Genomic DNA, 26,724 nt, shown 5'->3' on the forward strand with positions numbered 1-26,724 from the left:
AGGTGAGGGCGGGGTCCCACGCACATGAAGCGTGCGCATGTCAATGATTGGATGGTGACAGTGATGACTGGGGCTAAAGGTGGATGGCCGCGGTAGTGAGTGCGGACACTCACAGGTGTGTGCGTTTAGGGTGCGGGCACGCGGGGGCACAGTTGCGGGTGCGCGGGTGTGGCACTAAGCCCAGGTGAGCGCACGGATCAGCTGGCTTGGGTGACAGGGCATGGACCGGGGCATGCAATGCAGGCGATCTTGAGACAGAGGTTATGGGCACACCCTCCAAAAAGCATGCTGGTGTAGAGGTGAGTAGAGCTGGTGCAGCGCTGGTGCAATGATGAGGGCACGGGTGTGCAGCGGTTGGAGATTCTTGGACCAAATTCCAATATTCATTGAAGAAGGCACTTTCTAGAAAAACGTCCACCCGACTAAGTGAGTTATTGGGAAGACAATCGGATGACTTCGTCCGGTAGAACGTTGAGCGGAGGCACGCCTAAAGGCAGATTTCTTTGCAGGCCAGGCAATTCTTGGAATAGGTGGTTCTTGCAGTCACTCCAAGAAGAAGAGATGATGGTGAGGTGGTATGGTCAATATGCAGTATTTCCATGGAATGATCTGCGCGTGGTGAATCTGATTACGTGCCGTGGAAACTCCCAGGATCTCTGTATAGAAAGCGGTAAAGATAAATCCCAATGGGATGAGGCAGGAGCAGAAATGAAGAAGACTTATCCAATTTTCCAAATAAACTCCAAGGGCTTTCCTTTGACATTCCTGCCTTTATATAGAGTAGGGAGGATGTATCTTTTCAAACAATTAATAAAGTCACCTCTAAACACATGAGTGTACTAATTAGAAGTTTGACAAACTTATTAAACCACTCAACTAAGGTCAAATTCAGATAAATATTTGAACACTGCTATAGCATATATTTATCTTCATGTCACATAAAATGAAAGGCCTACATTAGAGATTTGACTTGTCTACCATACTAAACTAATTAGCCTTTAATATAACTATGGATGTTATTGATAACAACCACTATTGGCGCATGCATTACTTTGAAAAAGCATAAACGTACATATTAAACCATTTTAGTAAAATGTCCTTAAAGCTTAATCTTCATTTATCAATTTTCAATCTTATTCAGAAACGTAAAAGAGCGAAAGGTTGTTACCTCAGGGATCTGGTTCTAGACCTACAATTAAGAACTGGAAATTATAAAAAAAGTAATATTCTACACCTCTTAAAGATACATTTTACCCAATAATTCAGGTAATTTTTTTATTTTTAATGGAATTAAAAATGCAGAAACAAATGAAGAAATTCACTTTGAACTGAAGATTCATATCAAAGGTTCTGTGAAATGCCAAATGAAACAAAAAATTTATGATTCTTAGTTATAGTACCGTATGACTTAGAGATTTCATTAAGATAAATTAAATGGAAAATAACTAATGAATTATAAGATCTCAACACAATGTAGTTGGCTTCATACCTCAATTAGTTATTAACGTTATTCACAATATTTGCTAATCATGTCTCTCATCTTCTATCTATAGATTATGCCCTCTCTTAACGTAAAAGCCTGTCACAACCTTTGAAGAAAAGAATTCAGAAAAAACAAAAAAAAAACAGGATGGTCTTTTGAGATTTATATTTCGTGAATAAGCTTCAAATTCAATGAGAATTATGATTCTTTAAACAACAAAACATAGTATTTATGGATCAGGAGAAATTCTTTGTTACCCTTTAACTGAAATGGGATGTATTTAGTGCTCCTTATGAGAAGTATGATTTTTTTTCCAGCTTCAAGTCATTATAAACTCAATGGATCAGGAAACTTATAGCTTTTTCCTTGACTACTCGATTTATTTTGCTGCAGTTTAACAAATGCACTTAAATTATGGTCATAGACCCCTTCTATTTTGTCATTGTTGTGATGTCACATTAGTGTCCACCATCACTCGAATATTCATCCAATTCATAGCCTATTGCCAGATGGTAGCATGAAATAACATAAAATACATAATAAAAAGGGCCTTTCATCTTAGCCATTTGATCATCTTCACGAAAATGCACAATTGATCTTAAATTGCATCTTAAAAAGAAAGCTGACTTGCAATGGGCTTCAAGTGAGCTCGTTACATTCTTGTGCTTTTTTTATACGTAGGGTGACCCGTAGGTACTTGTTTATAGTCCACTTAAGTGTTAAATGATAAAATCATTTTAAGTAATAAAAATATATACGTTTCAAGTTATTATATGCATGATTTTATTAATTTTATCTATATTTTACTTTTAAATTTGCCTCAATCCATTAAGTCTTGAAAATCTTCAAGGTGACCATTTTGTCTGACTAAATTACCATATACAGCTTGAAGATCGTTGTTAATACCATTTATTAAATATTTTCAAATTACTGTGGCATTAAGTCTGAAATGCAAAATTAGATAGTGAAGAATAAAAAAAGGGGGGGTTCATAAGTGGTCAGCCAAATGAGGAGCTGATGACCGTTATACGAAATGCAAGATGCCCCATAGCGGCCAAACAGCAGACCCATAAACGCCCACAGAGAAGTCATCGCACGCGGATGAGAGAAATCAAGTAACTTCAGAATTTAGATGACAATAGCATTTATATGACATATTTTTTTCCTTTGATTTAGAAAAACTGATGTTTGTAGTTTTTAATTCCATCTTAGGTCTGACTCACAAGTAATAAAAGTGCTCACAGCCCAATAAGTGGCAATATTAAGAAAAAAAAAGACATTTTGACTGTGATTTGAGCGGACCCGGGTAGAGGCCCATGTAACTTTGGGGTCACTTCAAAAAGGTGGGTGTGATCTCAACCGTTTGATTTTCTTAAGGAAGATTGAGGGGTTAGATTTGAGGTAACATCTCAACATTTTCTTAGTTCTTTCTAATATTTCTATTGGCTCTAGCAACTGACAAAGAGGACAGGGACCCATCTACAAGCAAATCACGCATCTAGACACTGACTGAGTAGGCTAATGAGGCGGCCCATAAAGTAGTTGAAGTGCCAAAAAGGGTGCACCATTCAGAATGGGTCCACGAGTGTAATTTAATTGTAGGAGTTGACCTATTTTAAGGTGATATCGGACAGCTTGGGGTCAATCCCTTCTTTCTCAACCCCCCACCCACTGTCCTTATTGGCCAGTTATCGTAGGCTGCCGATGAGGGGACCACCGAGTGAACCAACAGCCCTGGAAGAGACGTTGGATTAAGCCTGACCTCTTAGAAGGTCGAGAGAACCTCTCTCAACTCTGTAAAATGAGATTGGGAGGCCCAAAAATGCTGGTCAGATCGAGAGCAGACCTAGCAGCGAAGGACCCTTCGTGTAGTGGTGTGAGCAATAGGGGAGAGTGGCACTACTCTTGACTCCCATCATTGAAGACAACGCTAGAGATAGTTCAGAAAGACAATATTTCACGCATGGAGGAAAAGAGCTTGGAAGACTGCACGCCAATCTGTGGCAGCAGCTACCGGCATCCAAAACTCATCCTCATAGAAGTAGGATGAACCAAGTCGTAGCTCTTTTTAATCTTCTTAAACATTAGCTCATGAACATTACTCGTTCAATTAATTTTGATTTGAGTAGAATATAAGATTGAGTTCAATAGACTTTCAAGAATCAGTTTCATTTCATCGGACACCAAGTGTGTACTCAATAAATATTCATTAGTTATCTTTGTCAATTCCTATTTAATCTTAAAGCGATATATCCAGAAAAAAAATATGTATATATACATCAGTTTGCAGTCTCTTTGAGGCCTTCTATCAATCACCTCTTGGATGTCGACATAACTACCATCAGTTTTCTCAAATTTTGGCTATAACAAAATAGGTGATGGAGTCGTCGTTCCCACTATGCATCTGACTGAGTTTATTTTTACGAACTGTTTTTGGTTTGAGGGAATTAAAATTACAACGAGCCTAAAAGTGAATACAGAATTTGCCTTTATGATCATTCCATTTGGAAGAATACAGAAGCCAAAATGCTAGACATTTGCAAAATCCAATTCATATGGAATTTAAACTAAACATTTCCCCAGCATGCACAAGATCCATGCATAATATGTTTTGGTTGTGGGTGCCTTGATGTTGCACCTCTACACGGTGCAGGCTGGCTTGGTGATGGCGCACGCCATCTTGACCCGTCGAAGACGTCACCTGCGCCACCCGCCATCGTCGTCGACCGCCGGGTGAAATTATGCTCAATTTTATCGTGTTTGGATTTCTATCGTCCCCTCGTGTATTCATGTTTACATTTTTCTCGGTCCCATCCAGTCATTTCGTCAAGTCCGTGTTAGTCGTCTTATGGGTATATTTTATTTTATTTTATTTTGTTTTGTTTTGTTTGGTTGTAATGGGGGCCAATTATAAAAGGGCCCCCCTCCCCCTTAATGGACAACTACTCCCCATTAAGGACCGATTAGGGGCCAATTAATTCCCCTCCTTTAGGGAAGAGTGGGCGCCCCAATATAACTCAGACTTGTTTTTCTTGAATTGGTTAAATTCTGCTAAGGAATAAGGGAGGGTGAAGAAGGGGAAACAGGAGAACGGGCAGGAAGTCGAAGAGGGAGGGGCAGTGGTGAAATCACCTCGACAGGTGAAATCATCTCAGACTGCCCAGACCCATTCCCACATCCTTTTCTTCCCTCTCACGGCACCAGCCCCCCTTTTGCAACGGTTCAGCACCGCTCGTACGGGCGAGGTCAATCTTCCCTGGTCAGCGCCGCATACTCACGCTCCACGCCCGTCGATCCGTGGCTGTGTCTACAACCCGCGACTGTCAGACGAGGCACCTCGCTGGCGATTGAACGGCATGAAATTTTGAGCATTGATTTGGCAAAACCTAAGAAGCCGCTCTGGCCTTTCTTGGACGATTCTTAAATCACCGCTTCCCTTGCAAACAGGCTCTGGTGGCGAGCTTCGAAATTCCCCTTTTGGGATAGTGACTTCATCCTTGTGGAGCGTAATTTGTTCCTCTCTGCCACAGTAGAATTCCCGCAAGCCACCGTCGACGGTCCAGGTCCTTGCCAAGCTTGCTGGGAACGGTTTGATCAAACCTGACCACACCGTCCACGATGGAGTCTTTGCCAGACGAACCGGCGCCTAGTAGGCCGGAGTTGATACGCCGACGCCGGCTGATTCGTTTCCGCCAGTTAATCTCTGCCGACCAGCTGTCTGCACTCAACGCTGGTCCAGTCAAGGCAGGTCAATCAACACCAGTCAACCCACGACCGACATCCGAGCTGTGTCCTCGTCTCCTCCATAACGCCCGTTCGCACGAGGTGTTGCCGACACTCCCCACGGCCATGCCCCACCGCTGAGGCGCCATCTTGCTCGCATGCCCCATTGGATCCCGCCGACGCCGGCCTCAAGGCCATATCAGCCGAATTCAGCGCCCGTTTGAGCTGGAGTTACGGCTTGTGCCGCTTCTCCTCGGACCCTCTTCACCCACCCCCCGATGCTCTCCAGCTCCTCTCCACCATACCCACTTCAGCTGCACCAATTGTCAACAAACCTGCACAATGAGCCACGCACCGACGAGGTACGCCGCCCTCCCGCTCGCTCATTAGATTACTCGTTGCAGTGTACCTTTGTCTTGACTCCACCGCGCTCGGGCTAGATAGGTGAGAGAGGAAAGAATTGAGAGAAAACTACAAATGCAAGTGAAGGTCTTACCAGTACGGATGAGTCTGTTTGTAACGTGCGATCCCTATGTATTGATTATGTTCAGCCATAGACGTCATCGTCCATCCGACGAGGTTCGAGACGCCACCATCACTGTCACCTGAGGAACCCTTCGGAGCACGAAGCTCGGCACCTCCCTCGCGTTGGAGTCTGCACATACGACAGGCAGGATGCATTCATCATGCATCGTAGTTACGTATACCCTAGTTAGAGTTTTATCCGTCGGACGATGACACCATCGACGTCCGACATTACTATCTTGGAACCGAGCCATCATTCTCGATACCGACCAGACGATGTCCCCGACGACATTCGGCATCAAATTGGTATCAGAGCACTGCCTCAATACCTGTCCGGACGATGACACCGCCGTCATCTGGCATCGAATTGGTATTAGAGCACCACCTCGATACCTCTCTGGACGATGACACTACCATCGTATGGCATCAAATTGGTATCTAAGAATCATCTCGATACCTCTTCGGACGACGACATCACCCTCGTCCAACATAATTTGGCGTCGTGGTGAGGAGCCACTATGCACAACTACAACTAGTTTGTCTCCTACAACCAGTTTGAAACACGTTTTCCGACAATGTCTTATTTTTTTCAACCCAATGACGCTGCTGCAGCATCAAGGTATATTTAATGTTTCATTATGTCATAACAGATAAAAATAAAAAGCTTATACTATTTTTAAAGAAGTCTACAAGAAGGGATTTATTATCAATCCTAGAGACCTGTATAATAATTGGCTGTGCTATACAACATATAACATGTAAAATTATCAATTACATACATGACATTAAATACTTGAATTTACTTGATAGTTTCTTAATTCTTCTTACTTGATTCATAAATTTCACCGTTTAGTGATATTACTGAAGTGAATCATTAACTTGAAAATCTAATAGTTTCATCCAATAAAATTTTCTACTATGTAAGTTAAAATGTTTGGTCAGTTTATTGATAAAATTTGTATTGCAGTGATTTTATTGAATTCATTCACTCAATTTTAAATTTTGTATGTTTACCGAATTGGTTTATTCATATGGTAGTTCTTAATGTTAACTAATGCCTTCCTTTTATATTTCCAGTGAACATAGCCCATCTCAAACTTCTGGCAATAATTTAATGATGGTTTAGAGATGTGAAAGATGAGAGAAATAGGTATTCATACTGATGAAGTTATACAAATTTGTAAGGCATAAATTAATTTTTGTCTGTATTCTTGAAACAACTTTTGTGGCCTTATTGTATAGTTATTTGATAATGAACGAGAGACTTGTCCATCAAAGGTGTATGCTAACTTCGTCATTGTCTGGATATTCAAGTGCGATGAGTAAAACATGATAAATCTTAAAAGTGCACTACATGGCTAGGGCATATGAGATTAGACGTTCGCATGATCAACGATCCCAATCTCTATCTCCCCTCTCCAATGGAGTTTACTTCAACGTCATTGTACCCATAATTATTATTTATTCAAGCTAAAACTTAATGATTGCGAGTGTTCTGCACGACAATAGATTTCCCTACATCAAATATCTGGGATGGAGGAGCACACATAACAAAAAAAACATATATATGTTGCAACTAGGGAAAGTCTAATGAAGTGTTTGTCTCATGTGTTGGTCCACGCATAAGAGTTGTGTGAAAATGTCCTGATGGATATCCTTGCATAATGAACTTAAGCCAAGAGTCCAAATAGCTTGTTTTGGAGTCGAACAATCCATAAAATGTTGTGATGATTCACCTGGCTGGAGAGAACTGATATGGCCCATCTGATTACATTTTATGTGAATGAATGATTTCACAAAGCTGATTAAAGGGTCAATATCATATCATTTACAGTCATTACAAGAGACATTTTAAGTTAGATCATGTAATGTAGCCTTTGGTCATGGTAGTGCAATGCATGAGAAGAGTTCTCCAATCTGTATTTAATGCACTGGTAGCGACTCTAATGAGTGACTAAGGTTGGCCAATGGATCATGTCCCAAGTCATTGGAGGAGCACTCATTGAACAAGGGCAAATATGTACAAGATAATTTATGACAAAAAGCTTTCATGAATAAGAGGATACACACTTTGTTGTTTTTTCTAGACCACAATGTGTAGTTTGGAAGCCCACGAGCTCGTGACTCAACTTATGAGTTCTACTTAATCAAATTATGATTAAATCATCTATATCATCATGTAATCAGATTACTTCATAGAGAAATAAAAGTTATTCAATTACTTAATTCATCAAATACTCCAATACATGGGTTTGGACGGCCACACGCAAATGCTGTTTTGGATGTCAGAATATATAGCTTAACTTTATGGGATGTGATAACACATTCTCACTTTGCATCAATATTGATAGGCCTTGATCGGAATTCACCTATATCACAATATTTTTGGGGCCTGCCCTTATCCGAGGAGAGTGGAAACGAGGAAGTGGAGATCTAATAGTACCTTGATCAAGTGGATACTTCAATTGCCTCAACAAATGAATGGAATGAGAAGAATGTTCAAGGGGAAACTTAGGGCTATAACAATTCTCACAAGCTACACAACTTTATTTTTGTTAGTGATCGATTGGGAAGTTATCGCAACTTAAATTCCATATAACATTGTTTTCTGCCCTTCAGGTGAGTCGCTAGAAAATCTTGTAAAATAGAACTAACACTTAGATAATGAAATCCTCCTCTACTTTCTACTTGACATGCATAAAAATTTGAAAAATTAAGAATATAAAAGGAATATAATGACTTTTCTCTGAGAAAAAAATTAATTTTTACTTTGTTAAATATTGTAAGAAGATACTTATCATTAGCTTTTTGTTTACATGGCAATGGTTAATGAGTACTAAGAAATTCAATGGCCAACACAAAACTTTTAGATTAGATTCTTTCTGATAGGGGACCATTTATCTTCGAGGGTGAAATAAGTTATTTCTAATTCTAATATACATCAGTCGCTTGGGTAGCGCCTGCGTTCAGGCCAGCAGCCGCGCTCACATCCATAATGCCACAAGCCACCGTCGGTGGCCCACGGCCACAAAGCACAACCTGCGACCGCAAGCCACCGCCCGCCGCCGCAAGCTGACTGCCCTTGCCGAAGCCGCTTCTTGAGGCCGCAAGCCTCAGCCTATGACTGCCGGTCGCCACGACAGCCAACGGCCGCCATGGGAATTAGCGTCTGCCGCGGCAACCTAGGGCCGTCGCACTCACCGTGAACGCCGCAACCACCTATGGTTGCCACAGCAGCTATGACCAGCGAAGCTATCCGCGGCCGCCGCAGCAACCAGCAGCCGCCACCACCACCCCCACCATGACAACAGCCCCAGCAAGATCTGCCAGAGTGGCCTACGGTGGCTAGACCTACCGAAGCCATCACAGACGCGATCGTAGCAATAGCCCGAGATCACCATAGCCACCCGGGGCTGCCGCAACAGCCCACGGTCAACGCAACCCTAGCTACTCCTACAGCCCACATCGGCCTCCAAAGTAGTACTAGAGGTCGTCGCAACCTGACGTGGCCGCACCAACCCTAGTGACTGTTGTAGTGTCCCGTCGCAACTGTTGGCTGACAACCGGGCCGCATATTGCTCAACCATTTAGATCTACGCTAGCTGCAGCCACTGCCACCAAACTCATCATTTCTGGCCCCATCTCCGTGCACAAACGCCTACTTGTGCCGCCACGCATACTTGAGCTGCTACGCCTACTTGCGCCATCGCTCCTACTTTCATCGCCCCACCTACCTGCGTTGTCATCGCGCCTACATTTTCTTGCCTTTGACCATTGCTGAATCAGAGCAATGTCATTCATGGTATGCTCATCAATTCCCTCTCAGTGTTATATTATTTCTTTTAATGCCTTCGGACATTTTCTCCACCGCTGGGTTTAGATTAATGATAGATAGTATTCACATTCTGAGGATTAAGATTTCATTCAATACTTCCTTTGTTGAGATCGTCGAAGGTTTGCACAAAAGTGGACAGTAGCCGAGCTTGCACCATCGGCCTTCAACTCGACGTCTAGATCATCAAGAGCCTAGTGGCATTCCCAGGTCGCACTTACCGTAGCCTAATGGTCCTTGGTGTGCATCGACCCAGGTTTGTACTTCTTAGTGATTTCATCGTTCCATCATCATCACTCGCATTACGTCCATAATAGTCATCTTCACTACATGACATCGCCTTTCTATCCCGTCGTCCATCATGTTACATCAAATTGGTATCAGAGCCGATCGTTCTAACCTCCGTGCTTAGCACTGTCCTTCTAGATAAAAATATATATTTATCTCATCTTTGCACGTCTTACACACATTAATATTTTCAAAACTCATAGCATGTGCATTCATGCATATACTCGTCATCTCATCATTTTGTAGAAGTCTCCTATCCTTTATGTAGTATCTGGCTAAGACCATGGTCGAAATCATAAACAGTTTGAGGAAACTACTTGATCGATCATGGATGGGAGAATCACCCCATCACTTACGATCTTCCGATGGAAGATCAATTTTACATTCATCATTCACACACTTACTTGAACAAAAACTACCCGAATACCTATCCAAAGGATAGGAAATTGCACTTTAGCAATTCTAACACACCTCATAGACTGAGTTCGCCCGTCAGTGTCCATCCCAGCAGTATAGGTCACTCGAGCCGGTTACCGCCCGTACTTATGAAGCGAGCCCGAAAGGTGGGGTGATCTTTTGGCCACCATCTCCTAAGCCTAGACGCCTGCCAGAACAATCAGTCAAACATTATCAACAACGAGATGATCCTTATCGTCATTAGGACGATCGTCATCCAGACGATCACGAACGTTTCCAAAATGATTGTTCCCCCGACGATCACCATCAGGGCCATCATGATCGCTACCCAGTCGATCGTTACCATTGTGATTGCCATCAATACGATCAATGTTGACATCAAAACGATTGCTATCGGGATCATCGCTATCAGGATGATTGCCACCTAGCTGATCGCCTCCAGGACGATCATTATCGACTGCAAGACAATCGTTACCACCAGCTAGATGATCGCTACAAGGACAACCACTCCCAACATGATCGTTATCGAGAGCAAGACAAAAGCTATTGTCCTCAAGACGACGAACCTACACAATATGATGATCTGTACCGACATCAGGATGATCACTTCCTTGACAATCGTTACATGGATGATGCCTACCATCTGCATGATGATTACCATGGATATCCGAATGACTGTCCGCAGCCACACGATGGCCGCTAGTAGTAGCACGAAAGACATCAGACAGGAGGACCACCACGACCTACATTACGAGCCGATCCTTATCCAGTATGCAACTTCAGGTGGACCATACACACCACCACCCCCTTATGTTGCCCTGAACCTGCATAGGCAAGGATACCCCCATGTGGCGCCAATAACTTACGCTCCGTAGGACCTCATGCAGTGCAAAACTATGCGGCGCCACTCGCCCCCACGCCCAACATACTTCTTTCGTACCTGCCATGCCCTCCGTGGGGCCCGCACATTGTGTTGTGCATGACATGCTGCCGCCACATGTCTACCCACTAGTCGGGCATACTGCATATGCCTCACATGGGCCGCAAGTTCCTTATAGGCAAAATAACCCACCAGCGCTGCCCGTACCTTGTGCGTTGGCTACACACTATGCGCTACCTTCAGGGTATTACCAAACTTCAGCGTCCTAACCACCACCTATTGCGCCCACGTCAAATGCGTCCTTCGGGCCACAAACACCCTTCAAACAGTATGTTCCCTTGGCACTACATGTTCTTCAAGTGACTTAAATGCCCTCGACCATATACCAGCCTTCTCACATTGCTTCAGAGTATGACACTCGGTATGATGAGCCCCCATAGAAGTATGAGGGCTACTATGGTCCACAGTATGATGATTCCTATTCGCGAGTGTCTGACGACAAGTATTACAATGATGTTGGAGAGCCTCCTCGTAGACCCCGTGGTGCTAGGATCACTAGGAGGACTAGGAGAAGTGCATGTAAAGTACCAGATGCATGTACATTCATGACTTCTACTGAGTCATAAGTCTGTTTGGGAGAGTTACCTCTTCTTAGGAAACTTCAGTTTACCTCTCCCAATATGCCTAAGCAAGCTGAACTCGTGGCTAAGTTTAGTGATGGATTCCTAGAGGAGCAGCTTAAAGAGCCTCTGCCATTGCAGATGCTATAGTATACGGTTCCCGTAGTTCTAGAGTTAGTTGAAATGTTGGTTACCTTTAGTTGTCAATTCCTAGTAGTACCTCTAGAACAGCCCTTGCCTTTGGCGATGTTGCAGCTTGGATTTAGTACCAATCTAGACTTATAACCACTTTTAGCCATGCTTCCCCCCTATATCGTGAGAGAGTTTATGGACAATTCACGATCACTATAGAAGTTTCTATGTGTTATTGAGCTTACAGCTGATATGGTGATAGTCGTGCTTTTTGTGCCGAAGTGGGATTGGTTCCTTCGAGCTAATGGAATAGGGGACCTCACTCACTCATTACTCTACCTTTGGAGCATAGAGATTCTACCCTTTGACTTTCCATCATCTAATCACCCACTAGGCACTATCTCCAAATTGAAATTGAACCCACGTTGCTCAAAATCACACATTGTTCCACTTCAAACATGCTCTGGATCGCTCTATGAGCATAACTTCTTGATAATTCAGATTTTGGGGTAATTAGTGATGAGCTAACTTCACTAATTAGTGTCGTTGGTTTATTCGAATTAAAACAACAAAAAATTATAATAACCTTACTAGCGTAGGGAGAGTAAGGGTCGATCCACAGGGAGCAAGGGTTTTGTACTTTAGTTTTGTACTTTTTAATAATTTTAGAGGTAGGTTTACTACACATGAAGATAAATAACTAATTAAATAAAAATATATAAGAAAGAAAAATAAAATATTATTATAATATTATAATAATATTAATAGGCAGAAAATAATTTTTGGGTATTTTTTAGGAGTATTTGAAAGCTAAAACAAAGTAGGAAATGAAACAGTTTGGCGCTCTGGACTTAGTCAAAATTTGGCCAAGTCCGAATGCCAAATGGGGAAGGTTCCTTGGTGGAGGAGAGAGAAAAAAATGGACTGTACTAAAATCACTCTACAATGAGTTGTCAAAAGAATTTTAGAGCGTGGTTGGATGCACTGGAACCGTCTGGATATTGGCTAGCTGATCTAAGACTAACCAAAAGACAAAAGACGAACAGAAAAGAATGAAAAAGGAGAAATAAGAAGGTAACCTCTTTGTCACACCCGCTAAGGTCCAAGGGACTTCTTCTTCTCCTTTCCACCAGCTTCTTCAGCCCTGGATGCTTCCTGCTCAGCCTGGCACTCACTGAGGTGAATGGATCTATGACTCAATTGCACTTAGGCCACCAAACATTACTTTGGATTGAATCACAAGATGAATTTTACAATAGGGTGAAGGGGTTTATATAGGGAGAGAGAGCAAAGGAGAGCCATTGGATTTTTAATACAATGGATGGCCAGATCTTCTTTTCAGGGTCATGATCCATGTCCATTATGGTCCTCCAATCAGCATTGAGACCTTTGAAATACCCCCTGGACGTTCAAGGCTTCTTTCCTTAATTAGCATTAAAGGTGCTACCTTTAAGTCTCCACCCTTGGATGTTTTGTGGATGGAATGGCTGGATCTTCTTCTCTGGCTTGGATCCACGTCCAAGGTTGTCCTCCAATCATCATTTAAGCCCCTGAAATATTCATAAATAATCATGACTGGACCTTCCCCTTGCCCTCCTTTCTTTGGCCCAACATGCCTCTCATAGTGGGCTTAGTGGAGCTTCCTTAGTGGGCCTTTAGACTAGAGCCAATTGTCTTGCTTTGGGCCTTCTTTCTTGGCCTAGGGTTGTGGCTGAGCCTGCTCCTCTGGTCCAAATAGCTTTCTCTTCATTTAATTATCCCCTTTATTCATGAAAGTTTCACCTAATTCCTGCATCTTCCACATAAACTAAGAAGAGAGTGAGATTCATTCCACTTAACTCATTGAGTTAAGTGGGGTTAGTCCCACAAATGATAATAATTAAGTCCAAATTAGAAAAAGGTGATTTTGTTTCATGATGTTTCACAACTTAACATAAGTATTGATAATATATCCAGATAAAGATAAAGAAGTACATAAATTAGCTGAAATTGCACATATATATTACTATCATTTTGGATTTATCACTTCTCTCCACATACTCCCAAACTAAAAGATGAAAATTTTGATGAAGGTTAGTTATGGTTATGAGCAGATTCAATTCATGCAATTCGTTATGGTTTGCCATATAAAATGAGCTAGCTCCCCCTCCCCCCTAGAACATGAAGGGTCCTCAATGCATATATGAATACATAACCGAAAGGGAAGTTGAAGGAGATGATGGCAAATAGTAGGCATGGACGTCATGGCTTGCATTGAATGGATATTTGAAAAGATCTTTGAGACGTCGTGGCTGCATCATATGTCATAAAAGCTCCCATCCTGATCAATGCTACTATAGAAAAACAAAAAAGTGAGACAACAAAATAGTAATAAAAAATCTAAGACGAATGCCAAAGAGAAATAATTATATTGATAAATCTAAACGAACGATGATGCTGCGCCTTCCAAAGAAATATCCTCGTTCGGTGGTGGAGGCTCGTGTTCAAAGAAAGGCTTTAGTAATTGCCCGTTGACCTTGAATTCTGTCCCTAGCTTTGGGTCTCGAATGAGGATGGACTCGTTATCAAAAACATGGCACACAATGAGAGGTCCATCCCATTTTGATTTCAATTTTCCTGAAAAAAGTTTAAGTTGAGAGTTATATAGCCAGACTTTTTGATCTGGGATGAAAACTCTCCTGTGAATAGTTTGATCCTGGAACGCATTCATTTCTGCCTTGTAGATGCGGGAATTCTTTTACGCTTTATTCTGCCACTCCAATTCTTGTAGCTGCAGTAGACGGTGTTCACCTGCATCATCTAGAGAGAGATTAAGTTTCTTGATATCCCATAAAGCCTTATTTTATATTTCCATGGGAAGATGAAAAGCTTTTCTCAAGACTAACCTGTATGGTGAGATTCCTAAGCGTGTTTTATATGTTGTCCGATATGCCCATAACGCATCACACAACTTGTTCAACCAGTCCTTTCCAATAGGGTTGATGATCATTTTCCATATTTTTTATCTCTCTATTTGATACTTCTACTTGGCCGTTGACGTGAGGATGATAGGGAGTTTTAAACCAGGTGGACGCCATATCGGCTTAACAAATCTTTCAAGAATTTGATATTGAAATGAGTTCCATCTTCACTAATAATAGCTCGGGGGCATCCAACCGTAAAAAACATATGATATTTGACAAATTTTATAACTACTTTATGATCGCTTGTTCGCAGTGCTATCGCTTCCACCAACATAGAGACATAATGAACACTAACCAAAATATACTCATATCCAAAAGATAGTGGAAAGGGTCCCATAAAATCAATTCCCGATAGATCAAATACTTAAACTTCAATAATAGGTTGGATAGGGATTTTATCTTTTCGACCCAAATTCACTATTGCTGGGTAGCAAATGCATTTCTTACAAAATTAATAATTATCCCGATGAAGATGCGGCCAATAAAAGCCACATTGTAAAAGTTTATAAGCTGTGATCTTGGAGTAGTGTCCCCCACACAAAGATAAGTTACCATATTCCAAGACTCTCCATTGTTTTTCTTCTGGTATAAACCATCTAAAAAATTGATCAACTCTCAATCATCATAATTCAGGTTCATCCCAATAATAATACTTGATGTGCTTAAATTTGTTTTTTTTAGCATCATAATCCCAACTATTAGGTAACTAACAAGTAACTAAATAATTTACTATGTGTGCATACCAAGGTAATTTCTTAGTGTCTATTCCTAGTACATGCTCATCGTGGAAGGAATCTGATATGGGAATGGTAGAAGGCATTGATAATCAGGAAAGGTGATCTGCTGCCCCATTATCTAGTCCTCGCCTATCTCTAATTTCAGTGTCAAACTCTTGTATCAGTAAAATTCACCTCATTAATCTAGGTTTGGTTTGTTTCTTGCTTAAGAGATGTTTAAGAGCAGCATAATCTGAAAAAATTATAATCTTTCTTCCTATAAGGTAAGACCTAAAGCAAAACAATGGCAAGGCATTCCTTCTCCGTAGTAGACTAACTTACTTGGGGGGTGTCTCGAGTCTTACTCGTGCAATATAGAGATGTAGGTTTCTTGTCTTTGCATTGTCCCAAAACTGCTCCCACCGCATAATCTGAAGCATCACAAAAAATATCAAAGGGAAGACTCAACTTTAGAGCTTGTAAGACAGGAGTCGTCCCTAATGCATCCTAAATTAAATTAAAAGCTAACTTGCATTCATCAATAAAAATGAACTATTTGTCTTTATAATTAATTAAAATTACGGGATTACCCACCTTGGCAAAATCTTTGATGAAATGCCGATAAAATCCAGCGTAGCCAACGAAGCCTCTAAGCATATTTAGGATGGTGGGCAGTGGAAGTTCCTTGATGATTGCGATCTTGCCTTCTCCACCGCCAGCCCCTCCTTACTGATATGGTAGCCTTGAACGATCCCACTTTCCACCATAATATGGTATTTCTCCCAACTGAGCACTAACTTGTTTTCATCGCAAGTCTCTAATACCATCTACATGTTAGTTAAGAAACATTCAAATGATTCTTCAAACACAAAGAAGTTGTCCATGAAAACCTCTAAGCATGTACCAATAAGATAAAAAAAACAGAGTACTCATGCATGTACCATAAAAACTCTGCTCGGCTAACTTTTCAAGGATTTGACCAATAAAATACAAGGGGTAGTGATCTTTTTTGATTGCTAAATTTAACTTCCTATAATCAATGCACACCCTCCAACTTGAAGCTACCCTAGTTTAGATCTATTCCCCATTGTGATTTTTTTGGACAGTGATTCGTGTCTTTTTGGGAACTACATGGTGTGGACTATCCCACATACTATCTGAAATAGGGTAAACAGGAATGTATTCAGAAACAACATCATGCAAATAGGGATTTAGGCGTCGCTGATGTCGTACCAATGGCTTTGAATCCTCACCAAAAAAAACTTCTATGTTGGCAAATATCAGGACTAATTCCCTTCATATCTTCAAAGGCCCATCCAATGGAACTCTTGTGTTTCTATAACACCTCTAAAAGATTAGGCTCTTGCTCTATTGTAAGTGTAGGTGAGATTATAACTAAGTACGTTTTTCCTTTGACCTAAAAAGTCATATTTTAGATTGGAAGGAAGGGGTTTCAACTCTAATTCCTCTATTATGCATAGATATGTGATCATGCTGGCTATCACCATCCTTCTTGATTTCCTTCATCCTCCTCCTCTTAAAAAATACTATCATCTACCGCCAACACACCACAAATCGTATTTTCCATGGATTTGCCATCATCCTCTTTATCATCAAAAGAACAAGTATAGACATCCTGTTGGCTACTAACAGGACATTTCACCAATTGAGAAATGGGTAGTTCATTTCTTATTTTCCCATTATCAATACAATTTTTCCTTCATTCAAATTGGTGTTCCCTCTTGTCGTAGCCAAAAAACAGGTGTCCCAAGTAATAGGTGCATGAATAATTTTACCCTAAATTTTCACATGTACCACTAAAACATCCACTAGAAAGTAACATCTGTCAACTTTCATAACTACATCCACTCACTGCCCATATGGTCCTCTAATTGATCCATCCGCTAGTTGCAATTTTAAATTTATTAGATGCAATTCTCTAAATTTAAAAGTTTCAAATAAGCCCGTAGGGATAATATTGACACTTGCTCTAGAATCAAGCAACACTTTACTAAATATTTCACCTCTAATATCACATTCGATTACCGGTGATCCTGGATCTTTGCATTTTTTAGGCAATTCATTCAAAAAAATTGAACTAAAATTCTCTCAAAGTTGAATCCTCTTTTGCTTCAAATGAGGTGTACATAGGTTTTTTACACAATTAGAATAACCAAGGATATATTGTATTGCATGTAAAACAGGGATTTCAATAGTGACATTCTTCAAGTATTCAAGAAGTGGGCTCTGTTTGAATTTTTATTTCTTACAATTCAGAGCACTAGGGAAAGGAAGAGGTGGACAATATCCTTCTGGGTCAGGTTCCTTTCCATGTTTTGCATTTCCTATTATCTCCTTATTTTTTTATTGTTCATCTACATTTCCCTCAACTACTTTTTGTTTTTCTATAGATGCATATAGATCGCTTAGTTATCTCCCACTTCTAAGTTTGGACACAGCATTTATATATTTTTATTCATCATCATCTAACATAGCATTCACATTAAGATATGATCACTATCTATCAAACACATATTATCAACATAAACCAAATTACTAGGATTAGCACAAGCTTGGGTAGGGATTTTATCTGGTCTCATGCCCATCCTTGTAGAGTCGTCATGAGTACCTTGTGGTGCTCTACTATGCATAATTGGTTGGCTTGTGTGATGCCCCATCTCCGCCTTGAGCTTGTCCATCTTTTGTCGATGCCTCTTTGCCATTTCTTCAATAATCTTGAGCATCCTCTTCTTGTCCTCTTGAGGTCCTTCAATCACCTTTGGGAGAGTTGCATTAGTTGGATCTGAAAAAGTTCATGTAAGGTTGATAATGTCTTTTTTAGGAGGCTGATTTGCTATCTGTTGGAATTGTTGTTGCAGTGGGTGATTGTTATGGTTTCATCCCTGTCCTCCCAAATTTCCTCTAGAATCTCATTGAGCATTTTTCATCTCCTGCCTACCTATTGCATTGACTTCTGAGATCATTGGGCAGAGTTCTTTAGCAAGGTCATTGCCTGGGCATATTTCATACCATTTTACTTGGTTACCCAAAGACGGGTTGTGTGATCCTCCAATTCTCTGCCCTTGCCATAGGGAAATCATTTTTTCATTACTTTTTTCCATGGCTTTTCCCATCATGACCCAAATCTGTTTTTCTATTCTGTCAATGGTAATCTGAGGTTCAACTCCTCTAACATCCAGTAATCCACCTTTTTGACAAGTGACCCTTTCATGATCAGAAGCATCCTGGTGGTAGGCTAAATTGTCTGATAATTTCTATAGGAGGGCCATAGCTTCATCTTCATACATGTCTCATATTGCACCTCCACTAGAAGTATCAACTATTTCCTTTTCAACATCATTTAATCCTTCATAAAATATTTGCACCAATTCCCACCTGAGAATGCCATGGTGTGGGCATTTCTTATAAACCCCATAATCATTCGTAAGCTTCGTTGAAAGTATCATTTCCTTGCTGAAAGTTCCTAATTAGCTACTAAATTAGTTTGTCCTTGCTACCGTATAGTACCTCTTTGAGAAAAATTATTCCATCTCACTCTATGATTCAAAGTTTGTCCTTAACGTTCTAAATAAATCGTTGGCTCTATCCTTAAGGGCATGAGAGAATAATTTCATTCTCTTCGCCTCCTTTGTAATCCTGGGGTAGCTGAAACTATCACAGGCTTCATAGCTTTCTAAGGAATCATATCGCTCCGCATTTGCTTTCTCTAAAAGGGATGGTACTAACTACAATGGGTGGGGATCTATCCTAAACATCACATCATCTCCAATGGGGGTAGATATATTGGTTAAGATATGAGTTTCAGATGGAGTTTAATATTCTCTAATCCTCCTCCTTCCTTCGTTGACTAGTTCTAGATTTCAATTATGTTTCCCGTAGGGGTCCATTGGTGGGATTCTAGTGGATATCGCTTTGGTTGAGGGAGAGTTTGATATTGGTTTAGTTCTGTCATTGTTCTCTGCTTCAAACCTTGGGATAAGCTTCATACAAACTCAATAATTTAAAAGACAAGCACCTGTTAGTCATTAGCCACAATACACCTTTTGGAAATTAGATTGATAGTGACTAAACTTATTAGAATAAAAACTAGTGCGAGCATTTATGAGATGAATAATCAGCACTTCCTAAGCACTTAAATCCTTAATTGGAAGTAAACTGTAGTGCATTAAGATATATTAAGTTATAAATATGCACTTTGTAGAAAATTAAATTACAAGATTTTGAACACAATTTTAAAGCGCACCATTGAGAGAAATGAAACCAATTGAATTTCCATAGCACTGCTTCCCCGACAACTGCAGCAGTCGATATACCAAAAATACAGATGAATTTTGCAAAAATAAGGACTTGGTAATTCAAAATGGACTAAGTATTAGATCATAAAGGGAAATTTAATATCTCCTAGAAATTAAATTTTTTGTAAATTTTTTATCGTGCACTTGGAATAGCTAGGTAAATCTCACAATCTCTCCTCTCAATCCCGGTAAGGGCTTGTATATTTCACTCAAGCATAGCGATTTATAAGTTCAGACCAAGATTGACAAGAATGATGAAGAGATTCACTCTTAAATCATCAAAATTACACTAAAAAATCAAATACAATGGAGAATAAAGTACGAACTAGGGTTGATCTAGAACACAGCTCTTCTTTGTCTTGAAGTTGTGAAAGAACCACCTCCAGAATGACCTCCTCCTCTAAAAATTAAGATTTTATACTTAGGTTAAGTGGCATAAATTAATAATTTACCCCCCATTAATAACTAATTTATATCAATTATTTTAGGCTTGATCTGAATGATCCAACCATACATATAAAAAGAGGAGGTCTAGACGAGCAAATCCATAAAAAAATGACCTCAATCGGACTTCAGAATCAAATTTATTAATAAATGAATTTTGACCCATCATAGTTGTTGAATAAAAATATATTTATTTATTTAATTACTTTTTTTCCTTCCATGCAATGACGTGTTGACAGTTGATTCACTTGCACATTTTCAACTTCAAATTGTGGCTTCATTTTCCGTGAGCCCCATACCCCTCTCCTGGAATCAAAATAAAGAGAAAATAAAAAAATACCATACAAGGTGCTTAAACATATCTGTGTGCTTGCACTGCCACGCCTCAATCACAGAGCACCATGGCATCTATCGTGCATGCGCTGTGTTTGCACCTCAGGGGACGTGAAATTACCGCCTGAAAGAAAATTCACCCAAATTTTGTAGAAAGTCTCTGATTAAATATGCATGTGCAAACGAACGTCACCGCAAAATATTTGTGTTTATATCCCCCTTATTTTCTCTCTCCTCCATTTTCATTCAAAATCATTAAAAAGATATTTGTAAATTGCAATAAAACCCGACAACTGTATTAATAGTATCTATATGTCTACACACACGACCGAGAGTTGTTTTAAGGGCATAACTACAACAAAAAATTAAGAAAACTCCTCTAACATTAAGAATTGTTTTAAAACACATATTTGTCTTATAATTATAATTTTTTCCCGTTTCATAATTCATTTATTCGTAAAATAATAACTCCAAAAAATCCTATAAAGTCCTGTAAATTCTAGAAACTCAGTAATTCCTTCCCACATTAATTAAGATTGATATTAAATTTTAAACCTGCCATTTTCATTTTAAAAAAAAATTCCTAGCTAAATAAATTCCAGAAACTCAGTAATTCGTTCCCACATTAATTAAGATTGATATTAAATTTTAAACCTGCCATTTTCATTTTTAAAAAAATATTCCTAGCTAAATAAATTCCAGAAAATTCAGAAATTAACAGAAGATTAGAAAAAATCAAAATCCACTTGGAAAAACTAAATAACTTATAATTCGTTCCCACATTAATAAATATTAGTATTAAATTTTAAACCTGGGATTTTTATTTAAAATTAATAATTCCAAGCTTGAATAAATTCCATAAAATTCATACATTGACAGAAAATTAGAACAAAATCAGAATTCACTTTGAAAAACTAGTTAACATGTAATATATGATAACAACCACATATTAAACTCTTTAATTGCATAAAATTGTGCTAATTGCTTGAAATAAATACCAACGAATTTAGGGTGTGATCAGTTGTGATTTTAAAAAAAAGTTGCAAATGGGATGGTCAAATATTTCATATTCAGTGGAAATTTTTTGAAACCAATAGTATATTAAGGTTATGCTTTAGATAAGGACATTCAAAAAAAATAAACTTTAAAGTATCCACATTACGATTTCATAGATATGATATTATAATTTAGTCATTTTTATTCAATACTATTTTTCATTTTGATTGCTTTTTAATTTAGAAATTGATATTTGCTAAACGAGGTGGAATATTTGACTTGAGAATGTTGCATGGAAGGAGAATCTAGAAACTCTAGATGGACCTTGTGTAGTATCCATAGGATATGGTTGATGTAGCACGAGAGTGAGGAACTCAAGCATTGTCACCATATGTTGGGCTAGTGAAGTTTACACTATGCTTGCTTATTTTTGGTGGAACGACTAATTTACATTGTATAACAAAAGATCCCAGTTGTGCAATGATAAGCCTAAAAATGCACGTAAAAATGTCGTTGATTTTGGATTTAGACTTATACAATAAAATTTATAATTTCCCTTATTCACTAAATATAAAATATAGAGCAAGTAAGGGTCAAACCACAGGGAGGCAACAAATGAGAATTTTTATCCAGTTTCAATGAATTAATCAAAGATGATTTAATTTTGCAATTAATAAATCTTAATTATCCTTAATAATATTCTTTAATTAATCAAAATTAAGGAAAACTTAATTTTGATTTTTGATATTTCTGTCCGAAGATTCAAGATATGAATATCTTAATTTTAATCTCATATTAATTCAGATTATTAATTTCCCAATTATTAAAAATTTTAAAACAATTTTTATGAATTAAAATTGGGAATTAAATGATCAAGAAAGGGATTTTTAATTTGGACTTCAAGATAGATGAATTTTCGATTCAAATTTTATTTTAAGTTTTTTATATGTTAAATCAAATTCCTAAACAGTAAAAATCAAAATCTAGAGAGAGAAACTAAACAGATTAACCTAGAGAGAGAAAGTGAAGAAATTAGGGAAAAGATGAAATCCGACCCTAAATTAGAAATAATGAAGCAGAAATGTTTTAAATTGATGTATAATTAAGTATCAAAAGTCAGATCTTGAGTCAGAATCAAAATGAAGTGCTAATTTCATTCAAAACAAACTTCTGGGCATGTACATTTCGCCCATGCCTTGGCGTTTTAGAATCGTTCAAGACGATGATTGAAATACAAACCACAGACTTACAAATTTGAGTTCAGAAGCAAGATCTGTCAACTTCAAGAATCCCTCCTGTGTCCTTCTTGGCCAATTGCTTGGGGAGAGCCTCCAAAAGTGATTTTCGCCCATTTCCAAACTCCATTTAAAGATCCAACCGTCTGGATTGTAGAGGGAGAAAAGACAAACCTACCCTCAAAATTTCAGCCCAATCAGACTTCTAGATCTCAAGATATCAAGGTTTTAGTGAGGATTAATCTAAGCCGTTAGATTAAATTTATCTCTCCTCCAATAAGTTAGGAAATGGCGCTTTTCTATTGGTCGGAATGCCTTTTTCTCGTTGTCCCCGTCCTCGGATCACATCCTGACACTTGATTGTCCCCGTCATCAGCGCCCGCAATGATTGGAGAATATTCTCCCTGAAAAGGACGCCACGTCACCCTGTCTAAAAAAATAAAGATATATATATTTTTTCGTCAGCCGCAATGTTTGACTTGTTCTTCTCTCTCTTTTTAAATATATTTAAATTGTATAGCCGCAATGTTTGACTATTCTTCTCTCTTTTTAAATATATTAATCGTATAGCCGCAATGTTTGACTATTCTTCTCTCTCTTTTATTAATAATTATTATCCACTCATTCGCCCGAATTTCGGGCGAATGACGTGGACTCCCTTTAATATATAAAAAAAATTATAAAATTCCAAATAAATTAAATATGTGTTATTTAAATATGTAAAAATCATTTCTTGGCTATATAATGGTTAAAAAATTATATATAAATATGGTAAAATTCCATGAAAATCATGAAAACACTTACCAACCTTTAGCCAAGTATTTGAAGCCCTGTAAAAATATTTCTTCACTGAAACGAGGTTAAATGGCATGTAAAAATGATAAAAAATCAGAAGTAATAATAAAATGAAAGGTTAAATGATTTATCTTTATTTTAATATGATAACATGCAAATATAGTCATTAAAACACATAAATATAATGTAAAATTCATTAATTAATCATGTTAATTTGCAAGTTATCATGCAACCATATATATTGGTAGTTGTTAAGGCATGATCCAAGGGCATGAGCATAAGGGACCTAATACGATCCGATATGTCGAGATTTTTCATGTCCTTCAATATAGGTGCTCATCAATCTATTCTGATTGGAGGAGCCTACCCACATTTACAAAATTACTCTTGAGACAGTAATTACCAAGATGAAAATGTTAGTTTCTCTGCTGCCGTACATGATAACCTGGTAACTAAGGGTATAGATTAATGATACTCAGTATCATTGAGCTAGGTCGACTGAAGAGTTTCTTTGTTTTAAAAATAAATTTATACTCCTTACTAATACAAGAGCGAGGGTCGAACAACAAAGAGCACTAGATAATTCTGACTGGATTTAATCTAAAAAACATGTGCATAATAATTTTAGGAATTATACTCAAGTGTATTTTGGTTAAACGGAGTGTAAGTGATTTTGAATTATGACTTTCTACACTAAAGTGATTTTAATGAGTGTATAAAAATGCAGATAAGTTTGGAATATGTTTTAGTGATTTTTATGTACTTGTCTAGATATTTTGCCTTATCTAAATTGTCAAAATAATATCAGAAAAAAATAACAAACTTTGATCAAGATATGCAAGATTCTGTTAGGCCCTACACTTCTGGGATTTTACAAGTGTTTTGAAGGTAATTGGGTGTGTTCTTGGGCCAAGAAAACCCAATTCCCTCAGGGCAGGTGGTCTAGAGAGAGAAAGAACCACTATTCTTGATTACTACCATAGGAAATAAATATGTCCAGATTTGTGAGATGTTGTTTCACCCCGCATTTGTGGGATCTGCCAAGTGTTCAATATGTAACTCGGTGTGTTCTTGGGCCAAGAACACCTCATTCCCACAGGGAAAGATTTGGTTATTTCTAGGTCCCAAGGAAAGAACCCGCGCAACAAAGTGAATCCTATGGTTGGTACTATCTTTTTCTGACTCCTCACTCTCTTTATGTATAATAAATATTTTTGGGGTAAAAAGAGGTACGAATATAGGAAATATGCAATAAGGAGAAATAACTAATAATTTATTTCATATTTAAGATGCCACGTCAACATGCTTGTCCTTGGAAATTCTTGATAGATATTGTGTGGCCTAAAAGACAATCACACTTCTATGTTGATTTGAATTCATCGATATTAATATTTATTTATTATAATTGTAGTGTAACGTTAAAGTGAATTCCTTGAATAAATGCAACGACAAAATGAATTAAATAATAATATGGTGATCACTAGTGTTTAACCACGTAATCTAGATACTCATATTCAAAGGATACTCGAGATGCACATTGAAATATGCAGAAAGAATAGCATTATCTACAACAAGAAATCAAGATTAGTCAATAACGAGACGCATGGAGAAAGAAAGATTTAGCTTACCTGGCTGATAGGCCTCTCCTCCCACCTCTACAAGCCCTGCACACTTATCACTTGTTGGGTCATTTCACAGCTCCAGTGTAGAAAGAGAAATATGAGTACTTCTTCTCACCTAGGCCTTATCAGATCACCTTCTACTTGATCCTTACGAACTCTTAGAATTCTTACGAAAGCAAAAAAATAATCTTCTCACCTCTTCATTAGGACTCCAAGTGAAAATTCAGGATGTCTTTAATAAAGGACTCTAAATCATTTATATGCATGCCTTTGATAATGGAACAATTTGATGCTGAGATTTGGGCCAAGCCCATATGCCCAATAGTGTCCCTTCTAGAAAATCTGAACCCTTTTTAAAGTGTCTCTTAAAACTCTTACTTGGGTCTTTTCTCAACAGGGACGCCCATTAGCTTAGTGAGATCTTCTTCAGCTTTCTGATGAGTCCCTTGGTCATTTCCTTACATTAATTTTCCTAGTACTGAAAAAGGTCCAAATTCTCCAATGAAGAGGTTGAATCCAGCTCACTTCGCTGATTGGCCATGTGGGTCATATTACGTGTAAAAAAATATACAGTTATACTATTTAAAATATGAACATATGCGGAAAGTTCTATCATGATATTTCCCCAAATATACATGCTCCAAGTTAGATTTTAATATGTAGTACGAATAAAATGTGCCTTAGTGAACTCTTATTGAAGACCTTTATATTGAGTCATTAGTACACATGAGACTTGTATAAAAGGATAAGGTTTAGTGGCAACCTTGTGAATGAATATAGGGTTTGCAAAAACTTATTGTCTTAAGTTACTCACTATCCTACAAACAGTTATTGCCAAGTAGTCAACTAAATTGCAAACAGAAACAGTTATCCTACAAACAGTTATTACAAACAGAAAAGATAACTTGTGACATGCTTAATAACTTGATGATAGGTTTTATAGATAAACGTTAGCTTTTTTCATTATGAATGATCCAAATGTAGAGATGAGTTAGATCTCATTAATGGGATATAAGTAAGCAGTAAGAAGTGAAGTTTTCACTATGATGTGGTTCAGTATTAAGCTCCCATGACGAACTATTCACTAATGATCTAGCAAGAGGACAGTGAGGGTAAATGCCCCAAAACAGAATACGGTAGTCATTTGAATCAGACTCTAGGATGTGTAGTCTCAAAAGTTTACTCAAATATCACTTGGTGGAGGGAACTTTAACATCTGTTTATGTCCTGAAGATGACAAAATTAACTAGGGCATGAGTTTTACTTTACGAATGGTGTTCCCTTTTAGTTATTATTGACCTGATCGTTCAATACCATCAGGACTTGTACTCACCATGCTTCAAAACATCACAGCTAAACCTCTACGGTCTGCACAAACATACGAAGCTCTGTCGAGTTCTGTGG

The 26,724-nt window shown here is 38.5% G+C and overlaps 1 long non-coding RNA gene across 1 annotated transcript; it reads left to right on the forward strand.

Annotated features, from left to right (window-relative positions):
- The first annotated feature begins 4,457 nt into the window (after positions 1 to 4,457).
- Positions 4,458 to 7,020, forward strand: LOC144703669 (uncharacterized). Its single transcript, XR_013581588.1, has 2 exons — positions 4,458 to 5,568; positions 6,809 to 7,020. It is a non-coding gene; the product is annotated as an uncharacterized LOC144703669 (long non-coding RNA).
- Positions 7,021 to 26,724: the final 19,704 nt, after the last annotated feature.

Source organism: Wolffia australiana, chromosome 5 (assembly GCF_029677425.1).
Source record: "Wolffia australiana isolate 7733 chromosome 5, ASM2967742v1".
In the NCBI taxonomy this organism is placed as follows: Eukaryota; Viridiplantae; Streptophyta; class Magnoliopsida; order Alismatales; family Araceae; genus Wolffia; species Wolffia australiana.